At 31.7% G+C, this 14,187-nt stretch overlaps 1 long non-coding RNA gene across 1 annotated transcript; it reads left to right on the top strand.

Moving 5' to 3' along the window:
* Positions 1-8,692: 8,692 nt before the first annotated feature.
* LOC141696750 (uncharacterized) lies at positions 8,693-11,525 on the top strand. The gene is made up of 2 exons (XR_012564482.1): positions 8,693-10,668; positions 11,224-11,525. It is a non-coding gene; the product is annotated as an uncharacterized LOC141696750 (long non-coding RNA).
* Positions 11,526-14,187: the final 2,662 nt, after the last annotated feature.

The raw sequence follows: 14,187 nt of genomic DNA, 5'->3' as shown, positions 1-14,187 counted from the left end.
CTTGTGCTTTGCAATATAAAAACTTGGGCATTTTCTGTTTTAATCTATGACTAATTTTTTAACTAACATTTTCTCTTTTTGTTAAATATTCACAGTGTCCACAAGGAGTTGGAAATCCTACGATATGAAGGATCTTGATGTTGTTTATTTGGAAACTTTTGGTTACATCTAAGGATTCATATCGAAGGATTCATGTAGCTAGTTGCATTGCTTTTGTTAGTTTCATGTTAAGTTTTATGAAATCAAACTTATTCTTATTGATTATGTTCAAATATTTGTAAACTTAGCACGTAACAAGAGATGTTCTGATACATAGTCTTATGGTAATTTATCTAGTTGGTTTGTTGGAAGTTTAGTATTAAGAAACAGAGTTTGGAAATTTTGATTTGTTGGTCTTGTCTTTATTTTTTGGTAGTTATCTGTTGTGGCATTTGGTATATTTGGGTGCATATAATACAAATTGTCATGCTAATTTCTTAAAAATTATTGTAAAAAAGATATATAGACATCAGTTCCTAAACAAAACTACAAAGAAGTTCATGTAAATTAAAAATAATTACAACATTTTCTAAAATCAAATCGATGTAAAATATCTCAAACACATTAGCTATGAATACGGAATCGATGTCTAATCATAAGTTTGACATCAGTTCTCATTTACAAACGATGTAAAAGATAACTTACACATCTTTTTTATTTCCAGAAATGATGTTAATGCTGACTTATACCCTATACATGGCATGTTAAAGTTCATAATTAGATGATATTAAAGCTATATAGAAAAAGTTGTAATGCATTTTCTGTTCAAAAATAAAGAATAAACATCAGTTATTGACTAGGAAACGATGTTAAAGCTGTTTTTAGATATCGGCTCGCAACCGATGTTATATTGGGGTATCTTTCTCTACACCCACATGTACATCATTTTGAAAAACTTCAGACATCGGTTATTAACTAATGTCTACTGACCTTTTTCTAGTAGTTATTATCTTTTTAATATCTAATTCGTAAATTTATAATATTCAATAGTACTTCAGAAAGAGAATGGTACATTAACCAGTTTACGCGATAAAGTAAAATAATTATATATCTTTGAGGTTCACTAATTAGGCATAATGTAGGCTTAGCCAGCGTGATGCATTTGTATACTCTAAATATGTATATAATATTGATTTTTTTTCATAATTAATTTGTGTATTTATATGTTAAGAATATGATCAGAGTTATTTTGTGTGCTAAAAATGTGATTGATGAGTCATATATCACTTAATGTCAATACAAGTTTGTATTGTATTATACCATAAAATCGTCATGGGTATTTTATTGGGTCTTTAAGAAAATGTCGGATCACCGCCGAGGAAGAAGAAGGGCGAGCTCCTGGGAACACGGCTCCAGAGCCTAGTTTCGTTTGTGACGACCGCTACGACGGGGAATCACGACTGTTGTTGACGAAGTTCTATATAAAGGTTTACGACGGTCTTTACATTATTAGAATATAATTATTATAGTGAAGGAGGCATGCGAAGGTCACTACGGTAAGAATGTTACGACGATCGTTACGACAAGAGTGTTACGACGACCGCTATATTAGAAGACGACGACGACAAACAAGTATTGGTGAAGAAGTCCTTAAAATCCGTTGTGAAACTAGGGGAAGAAGTAGAGCTATCAAGAAGCAAGGAATGGTATGGACTCCACCTCGTGTTATACGGCCGCACGGGATGGCTGCTCCGCAATACAAGATGAATAACTATCAAGGATTAGCAAGGAGGTTGCTCCCCAACAAATTGGGAAGTCAATGAAATATTAAAAGAATGCAAGTGAAGAGGAGGAACCCCGGAGGGACCTCCAATGCCTAGGGCGCGCCCAAAACATGCGAGGAGCCTCCGGAGGACTCCAACCTTCTTAAGGCGCGCCCGAAGAAGGAAAAGGGGCCTCCGGGAGCCCGCTGTCCCGAAAAGCATATTGAAGGCATCATTTTGTAGTCTTATGAATTGTCCTCGTATGCGCCCTAAGAAGGAAAAGGGGCCTCGGGGAGCATGTCGTCCCAAAAAATATATTGAAGGCGTCGTTCGGTAGTCTTGTGAGTTGTCCTTTTATGGGAACTCACTTAGTGTATGCTTTGGGATCCCTGTCTCTGCATTCATCGGGTTGTCCTCGTCGGGAGACCTTGGGGTTATCTCGCACTTTGCACTTATACGCTTTGGATCACTTATCATGTAGTCCCGTGGGTTATCCTCATCGGGGGAAAGGATGCGCTTGAGTATTTACGGTAAGTCATGGCTATACCTGCGGTTACGATCGACGAAGATAGCGGTAGCGGATTGGATATCCACTGGTCGGGGAGTTTCCTTATCCGTTAAGTTCCGAAGTCGTAACCGAGCCTTGGACCTTTGTGACTAGGCCACATTGCTGGGCACTCCTAAAGTAAATCAATGTTCTAGTTATAATAGGAAGTTGGTTCGACAACTCCTATTGGGTCACGGAATGAGAAGTCAATTCCATTTAGGTTTCTTGTTCTCCAAGAACTACATAGAGCTTGATCCTCTATAAAAGGAGGTACGTAGGAACATTGTAAGGGATTGGAAGAGAGAGCTCTATACGCCACCTCCAAACACCCTTGCGATCTCAGCCCCTAATTTTTTAGAATCACCACACTTCGACGACTTTTACCGTGAGGGACCACCGCTACAGATCTTCATTCCGGTCGCGAATCTCAAATTTTTGTTAACCAAATTTCTCCATCATCATATTATACTTGTATTCACGAAAGTTTTATATTTTATTATCTTTGTGTAAATTTGAATTTATTTTCACATATAAATATAATACTTAAAGTACGATATAGGTATATACGATTTATTTAGAAGATGTATGAATAGTTACCTCTCTCTTCTCTTTCTTGTCCGTATCTACACTTATACTTGGTAACTTGTCGCTACGAGTTATTGAATGAACTGATTTAATTAAAATCTCAATTAGCACCATTAATTCTCCATCATCTTCAGTTGGTGTTGTTCATTTTTACCTTATTCTCGTACTCATAGCTTTATTGGATAATTTGAAGACTCAAATGATAAATATACACAAATTTATTGGAATGGATGTGAGTTTCGCTACCATATCTTATTTACATGATTACCCCTCCCTGTAGTAAGCAACTAAGCACTATGCATTTCACGTGTACATTGTTCCCTCCAATTATACGAAATCATGTTTAGCATATGAAGATAACATGTTGTCAAAATTTGCATATAAGAGTTAATTAAATATCTAGATCTGTGGGACACAAAAATATGTTAATATGTATGACGTATTTAGTTGATACAATACTTAGTTTTCCGTATTTACTCGACATTTTGGTCATCTCCATCCTGGATTCAGCAATTTTGACCGGCGTTTTCCTATTTTCATTATATATGGTCATCAGCCATAAAATAATATGATTTTGTAATCTACTTTCTCACATATAATTATTGTCTAAATTATTATTATAATTATAATTATTATAATTATAATTATAATTATTATTACTATTATTATTCTTTATTACAATTACAATGCATGCATGCATGCATAATCACTAAAAATGATAATAAGTTATAGATAAGTATGAAACAATTACTATATTTTAATAAATGAATGATGGATGCAATATATAATACATAGAATTTAATGTAAGGGGTTTATTATCTAAATGTTTTACACTAATGTTTTTAAAAAAATTATGTATTTTATGATTATATATATATAAGGACTCAGATATAAATATGCATATTAATGATGTGTTAATTGAGGGAATAAGTGTGAAATACATATTATATAGTATTAATGTTCAGATATAAATAGATATTAATTATTAATTCAATATAAGTGTAAAATGAATATTATATAATTATTAATATAAGCTTGAATAGAAATTAATGGTTGAAATGAATATTTAATAAATATTATTGAATGTATTATTGATTAATTTTTGTTATATAATAATGAGTACATATAAACATAAGTGTTGATTATGTAACAATAAATGAATATTAATGATTGAAATAAATATTTTATAAATATAACTAAAATATTTATGATTAAATTTATTCAACAAACCCGGTAATATTATATATCTAATATAGAAATATAGATGAGCCCGAAACTCCAAAACAATAGTTCATCACATGGGCTTGTAGGCCAGTTGTAGAACCAGTCCAAAGTCCACAAGATTGTTCATCAATCATCACGAACATTACAGACAAGCCCAGGTGACATTCACGTGGCATTCCATGTCACGAGAACCGTATCCTCCTCTTTACTTGTTAGATTCTGTAATGTGTAGCCTACTTTATTTAAAATAATTGTTTTACTTTTCTCTGCGTACTTTTTTAAGTTCAAGATTTAGTCGGTCCGAACCAACCTTATTTCGGTCGATCCAAACTAAATTGTTTTAACCCAATATACACTTGGATTGAAAAAATGTCAACCCGATTTAATTGATCCAATCTAACCCGATTAAAAATATAATTACACATTAATTTGTTAATTTTATAATTGTGAATATGTTGAGGCTTATAAATAGGCTCATTTATCTGTAACTTATAACATCAGTTCTTAATATTTAAAGAATATGCCACTGTTTTCTTTTATCGAGTTCAATATCTAAAAAATGTTTAAAGACTAAAACTCTGTTTGGCATTGCTGTTCAAAATTGTTGTATTAGAAAAAGTGCTGCTGAAAAAATGCTGTTATATAAATCAGATGACTGTTTGGTAATTTTTTTGATACGTATATGTTTTGATGCAAAAAAATCAAAAATAATGATGTTTTTGATAAGGTTTGATGGTGAAATCAGCATCTGCCTTCCGCAACAACTGAAAAGTAATTTTTTCTAAAAGCATGGGGGACTTACTTTATCTAACGGCAGCTTTTAGGCCAAAAACAATTTTTCGAAAAGCAGTTTTTAATTTTACCAAACAAATTTTTAACTGCTTTTCAGCGAAAAGTTTTTGTTACTGTCTGCAACATCAATACTAAACACTACCTAAATACTGTATTATCATTCTCTTTTGGATATTTAAGTCATATCTGACATGAATGGTTGTAATCTTTTGTTGAACTATTTTCAAGTATTTAAGATTTTGAGACTTTCTACTTTATTATATAATTATTAATATTAGTTTTAAATATTTAATAAACCGATCCAACAAAAATACTACTAATTGGTTTGGGTTACAAATTTAAATAATTAAATTTGGGTTAAAATTTTAAAAATCCGAATTCATTGGATTGGATTGCTAAATTTTCTCAAGCCGTCCAACCCCATTCGTATCTATACTATATCATAATAGACGAAACGTTAAAAGTTTGATAGTCGGTCGGTCAGTCGGTACTTGCCAAAATTATTAATTACCCTTACTTATTTATTCTAATTCTAATCATTGGGTCATCAATTCTAATTTCTAATCGATATTGAAGTCAACTTCCTCTATTAATTTACCAATTTCAATACTATTTTATATCGAACTCTATCTCATTGTAATTTATATTAAATTCAACTTTCTTCTATCAATTTATATTTTAATTCATACTGAGTTATATATTATTCTAATTTGTTACTTCGGCCTAATTAAATTTAAGTAAACTAATATAATTATTAAGATTTAGTCGGTATATCATGCGAATCGAGCTAAGATAAAATAATAATACTATCAATCCTCCTAAAAAAATTATACTAATGAATTTGGATAAAAAATATATTATTTTATTTATCCACGAAAAAAAGTACATTATATAAATGATTCAGACTAACACAAAATTAAAATAAAAATACAATTCGACCAACAAAAATAAAATCATATATATACTAATTATTCAGTCTAAAACAAAATTATCTTATTGGTCTCGACTTTTTAAAACGTTAAAATTAAACTAAAAATAATTAGTTTGATTCGGTTGGTGTATTGGGCATTGAGCTAAAATAAAATAATGTAAACCACTAATCGAAGATAAATCAAATTAATATTAAACTAAGTATAATTCGTATCCTATTGATGTCAACTAAAAAATTAATTTTTAATTAAAACATAAATATTATTTTTAAAAAAATATACATAAAATTATCAATAAAACTATATCGTTAAATCAATAATATTATCTTTTTCAAATATCTTTTATAAAATTAGAGTTAGTCGATTAAATAATCATCATGCTAAAATAATATTTTTTAAGGTCCCACCATAATGTAGACATTATATTTTTACCATCAATAAAACAATAATTTCGTTAAAATGACATTTCCCCCTTTACCAATGCTATCACTTTAAACAAGTTTAAATATTGTAAAAAGTTATGAACATACACGTCTACTAATATAATTATTATGAAGTCATATCATTTAAAGTTTTAAATGAACAAAATTAAGAATTGAATTCAATTTTTTTTAAAAAAATTATATAACATTAAAAATATATGTGTAATCCGTGCATCGCACGGGTTTTAAGCTAGTACATCCTAAAAGAGATATTTGCGAATAATCTCAAATTTGTTGCAAAAGTTTTCCGGGGAGCTGGGGCAACAATATACATCACCGAATTAGTCAAACTAGCATAAATCTCGTGCGATGCACGGGTTCTCATTAATATTTTAAATTTTTATTTATCCAGTTATATTATATTTTTAAAATATTTATATAATTATATAATGATTATAAATTTATAATAAAAATAATAGAATAACATGTGGTCGTAATTTAGTAGAATAAATAGACTATTTCTAGTAGTTTAACAATTTAGTAGTTTAGCAGATATATAACACTATTATTTATATCTTTTAATAATAGAATAAGTTGTATTCGTAGTTTAGTAGGATAAATATACTATATTTAGTAGTATTTTAATAATTTAGTAGTTTATTAGATATATAACACTATTTATCTATTTTTGTAATAATTAAAATTAGGGAATTATCGTTGAACCAAACTGTTGAACCAAATTATCTCTATTCCGGCTATTATAGTATACTAGCCTATAACCCGTGCGATGCACGGATTGTTTTTAACATTCGATAGTTTTTAATAATATATTTTATAATATAATTTTTAATAGTTGAAAAATAAATCGAAGAATATAATAAATTATAACAATATATGTTTTATAGTAATTTGAGACTTGACTGAAAATAAATAATATAATATAATATATTGTTTAAATAAAGAATATAAAAGTTTAAATATAATAAGCTTATGACGGGGTTCGAACCCTGAATTCATGAGAGCAATTTAAATATTAATATAATAACATTTTATTATTGTATCCAATGATTCTCATTTTTCTGACTTTAGACTGACGGTTGTTATTTGTCGTAACAAACAACTGTACCGAGGAACTACCAAACAACTGTACCGAGCAACTACTTCTGCTTATAATAGTATAGTATAGATAGATAGTATAGATAGTATAGATATATTAAAGATTTTAATTGCTTTATAAAAGGTTATGCAAACGTGAATGAACATTAAATTAGTGAATTATTAAGTTAACTTCTTCTCTTTTTCAAATTATAGACGGCATCTGAATTCCCCCCGTTCAATAGAAACAGTGAGATAGAAACAATAAATATATGATATAAATTTTATTATTATTAGTTTTTATTAATCTAGAATAAAATATAATAATTGTAATTTGGTATAATTTGGTTTAAACTCCATTTTGGTACGATTGTTGGATCCCGTTGAATCTAAATCTTAAAATAATACAATATTCAAGCTCACATGTTCAAAATTCTCCAACAACAAAAATTTATATAATTATTTATATTTATAAATATGTTAAATCCCACCAACAACAAACATTATTTAATATTAAAATAATAGACTTCCCCAACTTCCAAATTCGAATCTCTCTAACATAAAATTTATATTTCTCATGTTTGAATCACATAATAACAAGTATTTATATTATTTAAAATGATAAAAACAAAATTAATAGTTGAAGGTTAATCATATACTATTTCATATAATCTTAAAATTATACACATCTAAATTAAAATAATAAATATATTATAATTATTTAATATTTAATTATTTATATCAATTTTTTATTATAAAATTAATAAAATAAAAATATATAAATATTAAATGAACCGTACGAGTTTAAGCCAGTAAATATAAACGGGGCACACATTGTTGAACAAGAAGGCCATATAGTAGAAGTTAGGGTTTGCATAAAGAAAAAGGAAATCAAATGGTGATGATGTGTAACTGAAATCGTGTCTGCAACCCCGAAAGTAGAAAACAAACCAAGAGGCCCATAAAAACCAAACTATTTGTGTAAAATTAATAAAAAAATATATTATACTACTTGCGTTTCCCTTATTTCTTTACAATTTTTTCTACATATTGATAAGTATTTTAAGGTAATTATAAAATATATTTTCATAATTTATATTTAATTTTTTTATAAAAATTTAAATATTGTATTTTAATTTTAAAAAAATAATTATCTAACTATATTTAGTCAAAAATATTAAATTAAAAATATTAAACTGTATGTGAATTAAAAATATTAAAGTGCATGTCAAACCCTGCTTTAGATGAAAATCGAGGGGAGCGAGGGAGTAATCGAGGGGAGCGAGGGAGCAGTAAATAGCATCATTTGGGTGTATAAATATGACCATACTGTTCACACCTTTCAGCAAACATCCTTCCTCGCTACTGTTACCATTCATCTGCCCCCTCCCTCTCTCTCTCCAAGATCTGTGTGTTCGTTTGTAGGGCTTAATATTAATTTTACATGTTCTGTTTTCTTATGAAGTTTTACACGTCCCTCCTTTGATTTTTTGGTTTCTTTTTAAGGTTGATTAGATCTGTAATCGATGTTTTACTTTGTCAGCCGACGAACATCGATTTAACTTTTAATCTTTCACTGTTATGATCCGATTTTTATCTATTTCATATTGTATATTTTTTACTTCTGACAGCTAGCAGCTCTAAACACAGCACATTCTAGGGTTTCGGCGCCGATAAGCAAACAGTTTTTTTCTCAAAACCCTCCACTACATAATATATCACATACTAGTGTTTAATTTATCTTGTTTTAATCTTACATTTTCTTGATGTTATCTATTTTCTTTACGCGCTCTCTTTTTATATATATAATTATATATATGGTTCTTATAAACAAGAACTCGATCTATACATGTATGCTACAGCTAGATGTTTTAAGGTCTCCTTTTTTTCTGAAGAAAACCATATTTCCTATGAAATGTTATAGCACGGTTGATTTTGAAGTACAGTTGTTGTTTGCCGGAGTAGCATCATCAAGATTCACATGCAAATGCAAGTTGCAATTAAGTTATGAGAATCTTGATGATGCTGCATTGGCAATCCAATGACTTTATTTAATTTGTACACGCACCTAGCTAGATTTAGCACTCATTCGTGTTTTCTCATTCAGTGTCCACAACTAGTAAATATTATTGCATATTCAACTCATCTTTTTTAATCTCTAGTACTATATCACTCTTGCAGTCTTGATGATATGAGATTCTGTGGATTATACATGTTCTAATTGTGTCTGATATGTGTGAGCGTGCAATGATGAAAGATTTTTTTTTGCCCTTGGTTCAGGTGAGTTCTATATATTTAGATGCTCAAGATTTATGTATAATAATAAATTGGTTGTTCTTCTGAACATTGATAATAGTAGATACCGACTGTGCCAGAAGTTACAAAGAGGATGAAAATCTATGGAAAGAGAGCAAGTTTCATGACGGAGTTCTTACTATTTCTAACTATAGCACCTTTTGTTTTCCGAGATCTACTTTCTGTAGAGTTGAATACGTTTTCCTGTAGGTAGTACTGCTATATTATATGAAGTGAAAATTTTGATTTTGTTATCAGATATTAATTTCATTGTCCCCTGCAGAATGCAATTTATAAATTAGTTTCGAATAGGGGTGTTCTTCATTTCTAATCATCTAGATTATAACATGATTCTGAAATTTTGTAAATCTGTAGAATTTAAGTATCTTGAAATCTGGAATTAGAAGAACACATACGGTTAAGATTAAACTTGTGTGCAAACTTAATTAGTATGCTTCTTTCTGTGTTCTAGCTGTCTAACCGTGAATGCCTGTATTAAAATAAATTGTATTCATACTTGCGATTAATTTTAAGGTTTAATCACACGATCTCCTGAACAAGCTTTATAAGTTACAAATAGTTAACAAATTGTTGGTGAACATGGATAAAGTATAGGGGTATATATATATATATTGCATCACGAACAACTTGGCAAGAATTGTTCTTCGCGGCTTATCGATTGATTACATTGCGGAAATTTAAACATAATCTTGAGCAAGCACATACACAGAAAAACGTATACTGATACTATCAGCACTTGCTGTTACTACTGATGCTGTGGTCCTACTCTGTTAATTAGACAACTTGCTAGTTCCTGGTCCCCTTGAGGGTTACCGTGTACGAACTGAATGATTTTTTCTGTAGATATATATATATATATATATGTAAACAGATACATTTTGATGGTTGGATGCATGAATCAGGATTTTACCTATCCAATAATGCAGGTACCAGCCCCAAATAAGCAACTGGCCTGCCTCAGATCTCTCTCTTTACAACCATATATTTAGAAACTTGTACGTATGGCTGCTTTCCATGTATGTCTCCTTTCTCTATATTTAATGCTTCGTGATTTATCGCTAATCTTTTAGATTTTCTCCAATTCATTAGTATGCTAATCATACTAATACAGTTCTCGGAGTATACTGCAAGTCTATTTCAGCAGTGTTCACTTGGAACTGTAATGAAATGAAGGGGAACAAATAATGCAGAATGAAATTTTAGGAAAAAGATTGGATTTATAAGAATATAGTCATGGGAAGAAATGAAAAGTATAAACATTCCCTGCAGGTAAGAGAGTAAAAATCGGATTCTCGTTATTTCCTCTCAATAATTTGATTTGATTCAAGTCGTAATAGTTTGTTTGGGATATGTAAAATTTGACGGGCAATGTATGATACATATATTTATAGAAATTTATAACTTTGTTATACACTGACCAATAGATAATTCGGGGTTGGTGTTGTGTAGTTCATGTCCGGAACTAGAATCTTTTTTAGCTACAAGAATTCATGTTTGTATGTGTGTATGCAGTAGTAGTGTTGGTGGCCTCTTGGAGTTCTCACTTTATTCTTTTCTACTAATTTGTACAGCTTCACGGATGCTGGAGCTGCAGTGCTTCTATATGATAAGGTTTTCTTAAATTACTTGAGGATTAACAGTGTTTTTTTGGTACAAGGTTAACGAGGTCACTACATGTATTGGTAGAACACACAAGTAGAGTAGCAGCATTCCTTAAATTGTAGCTCAAGACTGATTGGTTTAATGGCTAATGGGTTTATTCATCCAGTTGGTATTGTGTCATCAACTAACAAAAATTACCAATCTATAGTGCTTACTGGAGCTCACATATCAGACAACGACCATAATCAGGTTCTTCTCGCTTTTCACACGGGGGTCACGGACACCGAAAAATCATCATCCAAGTCTACAGCACCGACCAATCATCTCAAAAGTCTAGCCCAAATTAGACTTTTCTTTTCCAAATTATTGTCGCACGTTACGTTAGTTCTCCATCTTTCTTTCTATCCAACACATATTACTCACAATGTATCCGATAATATCCTTCATCTTTTTTTTTTAAAATGCAGAATTTATTTATTCATTTTTTTAAACCGATTTTTTGGAATGGAGGGAGTACATCAAAATTTCCAAGTATAGACGAAAGAGAAGCAAACACTAAAATCTATACATCTTCTTGCTATAACTTGAGCACTCCTTGATTGTGCAGGGTACTAAAGTACTGATCATTATAGGCAGAAAAATTAAAAATTAACTGGAGTTAAAAAATAACTTTAATTATAAAGACTCCTGCTAGTTGTAGGGAGAGATGCATTTTATAGCTTGTTATAAAACTTTGAAATTTAGCTTCTCGTTTGTTAGGCACTATTTTAGGTAGTTCAGAGCATTGTGTGGCAAATTAGTTCCGTGAACGAGTCAAGCTGGAACAGGGAGATCCGCTCCTTTTCCTTTTTTGTTATACTTGAGCGTTCAATTTCCAAAAATATCAAACTTGTTCAATCTTTTCTAAAAATGAAACAGAACGCTTATTCAATCTTTTCCAAAAATAAAACTAAATAGGTTTTTGTTCAATCTTTTCCAAAAATAAAATTAAATAGGTTCCGTCAAAACTCAAAATAAGCCAGAGCAAGTAGGGTTCTGGGGTAATAATTTATAGATGTAAAATTATTAGTAAACTCATGTTTTTTATCTATTTTATTAAATTAATAGATTTAATTTTGTTGTCAAATTCTTTTAGTTAGCAAGTGATGTTAACTTATTTTTAAGTAGATTTTTTTTATTTTAATTAAGAAAGTATTTACGTGTGATAGGGATAAATAAATCATGATTATATAATTAAATATTACAGTAATTATACATGATTTGGGCTGCTAGGCCCAATAAGAAGATATATGACATTCAGACCAAAAAGGTTAACACATTGATCAGGCCTGATGGACCAGATCAGGCATGATGGAACCAAGAAGGCCCAAAAACTCTGAATATTAATTAATTTCGTTATTAATTAATAAGGGAAAAATCAGCTATTGAAAATAGTCCCAATGAGAACATAAATCCTTGCAGATTAGCCTCTAAGGGACCTAGGAAGATAAGAAATCAGTTTCCTACTATTTAGGACCCCAAAGTCCATTCTAATTCAGAGACTTGACTACCAACTCTCCTATACCAAGTCCAATTCAAGGACCACCAACATCTAATAAGGGGTCTCACCCCACAAATCAGAACTACGTTTTTTGGCTTGATTCTCTAATTCACAGAGATACGTAGGCATTTCATAAAGGCAGAGTTAAGCTACGAAACACGAGAGCAGCCGTTAAAGGCCTTGACCTCCCGAACCTTAGCAATAAATACAGCAAATAATAACCTTAATTTTTTATCCATAACATTTGGCGCCGTCTGTGGGAAAGCACAACAATAACCATGGCGAAAACACGGAGAACAGTTAGAGCCCTTGGAGGAGAAAAACCAACGGGGACAACCCAAGCGATTTCTTCAAATGTGGAGGTACCTCCTCACTCAACCTATGCAACCACACAAGGAGAAGCCCAGATAGGGGCAACTGAACCTCAGTTACAAGAGACGATTCCCTCGGCTACTCAAGGTACGAATCCTCAAGTTCAACAAGTACATGCACCTGTGAATTCTCGACCCATCGGGTACGAATATTCAACTATTGTTACTACTAACCCCCCTTATGGGATGCCCCTTTACCCCGAGGTTGGAGAAATTGGACATGCTGGACGTAGTGAAGCACGAGGGCCTTCGCCCCCAAACATACGAGGTTTGGCTCCTATCCCTGAGGATCAAGAATTTTCTGGTCCTTACACTGAGAGAGACTCCGAATCTTCGGATGATGAAGTAGCCCCAAGAAGGAGACGTGTTGGCAAAGAGCCGATAGCTGATGGTAGCCAACGTCCTCAAAGCACCCAAGGGACGAATCCCCAAGAAGTGCAGGAAAGGATCAGGGCTCACGAGGCTGAGATTCAAAGGCTGAGGCGCGACTTGGAGGCGCACCAGACCACCAGACCCCTAGTATATCCTAGGGGAAGAAATCTTCCCCCTATCATAGACCTGGATGGTCCAGTATAGAGAAGGGTTGTTGTCCCAAGGGCTGATCCAAGCAATCTTCTTCCCCTTGGAGATCCTGATGATCCTACTCCGCCCTTCACTGAAGATATAATGAATGCCCATATCTCAAGGAAGTTCAAGATGCCAACTATAAAAGCTTATGACGGCCGGGAGATCCCGCTAATCATGTTAGAACATTCTCTAATGCACTGCTGTTGCAGCCCGTGAATGATGCTATTAAGTGTCGGGCCTATCCTCAAACCCTGTCGGGTATGGCTCAAAGGTGGTATAGTCGTTTGCCCCCGAACTCTATTGGATCGTTCAGAGAGTTAAGTCAAGCTTTCATTAAACAGTTCATCAGTGGGAGAGTGTATGAGAAAAGTTCAGCATCCCTCAGGAGCATTGTGCAGGGAGCAAAGAAATCCTTGAGAGACTATCTGAATCGTTTCACAAAGGAGGCTTTAAAA

This window comes from Apium graveolens, chromosome 11, assembly GCF_009905375.1.
Source record: "Apium graveolens cultivar Ventura chromosome 11, ASM990537v1, whole genome shotgun sequence".
Lineage (NCBI taxonomy): Eukaryota > Viridiplantae > Streptophyta > Magnoliopsida > Apiales > Apiaceae > Apium > Apium graveolens.
The sequence above is the reverse complement of the archived record's forward strand: the minus strand, read 5'-3'. Positions and strand labels throughout refer to the sequence as shown.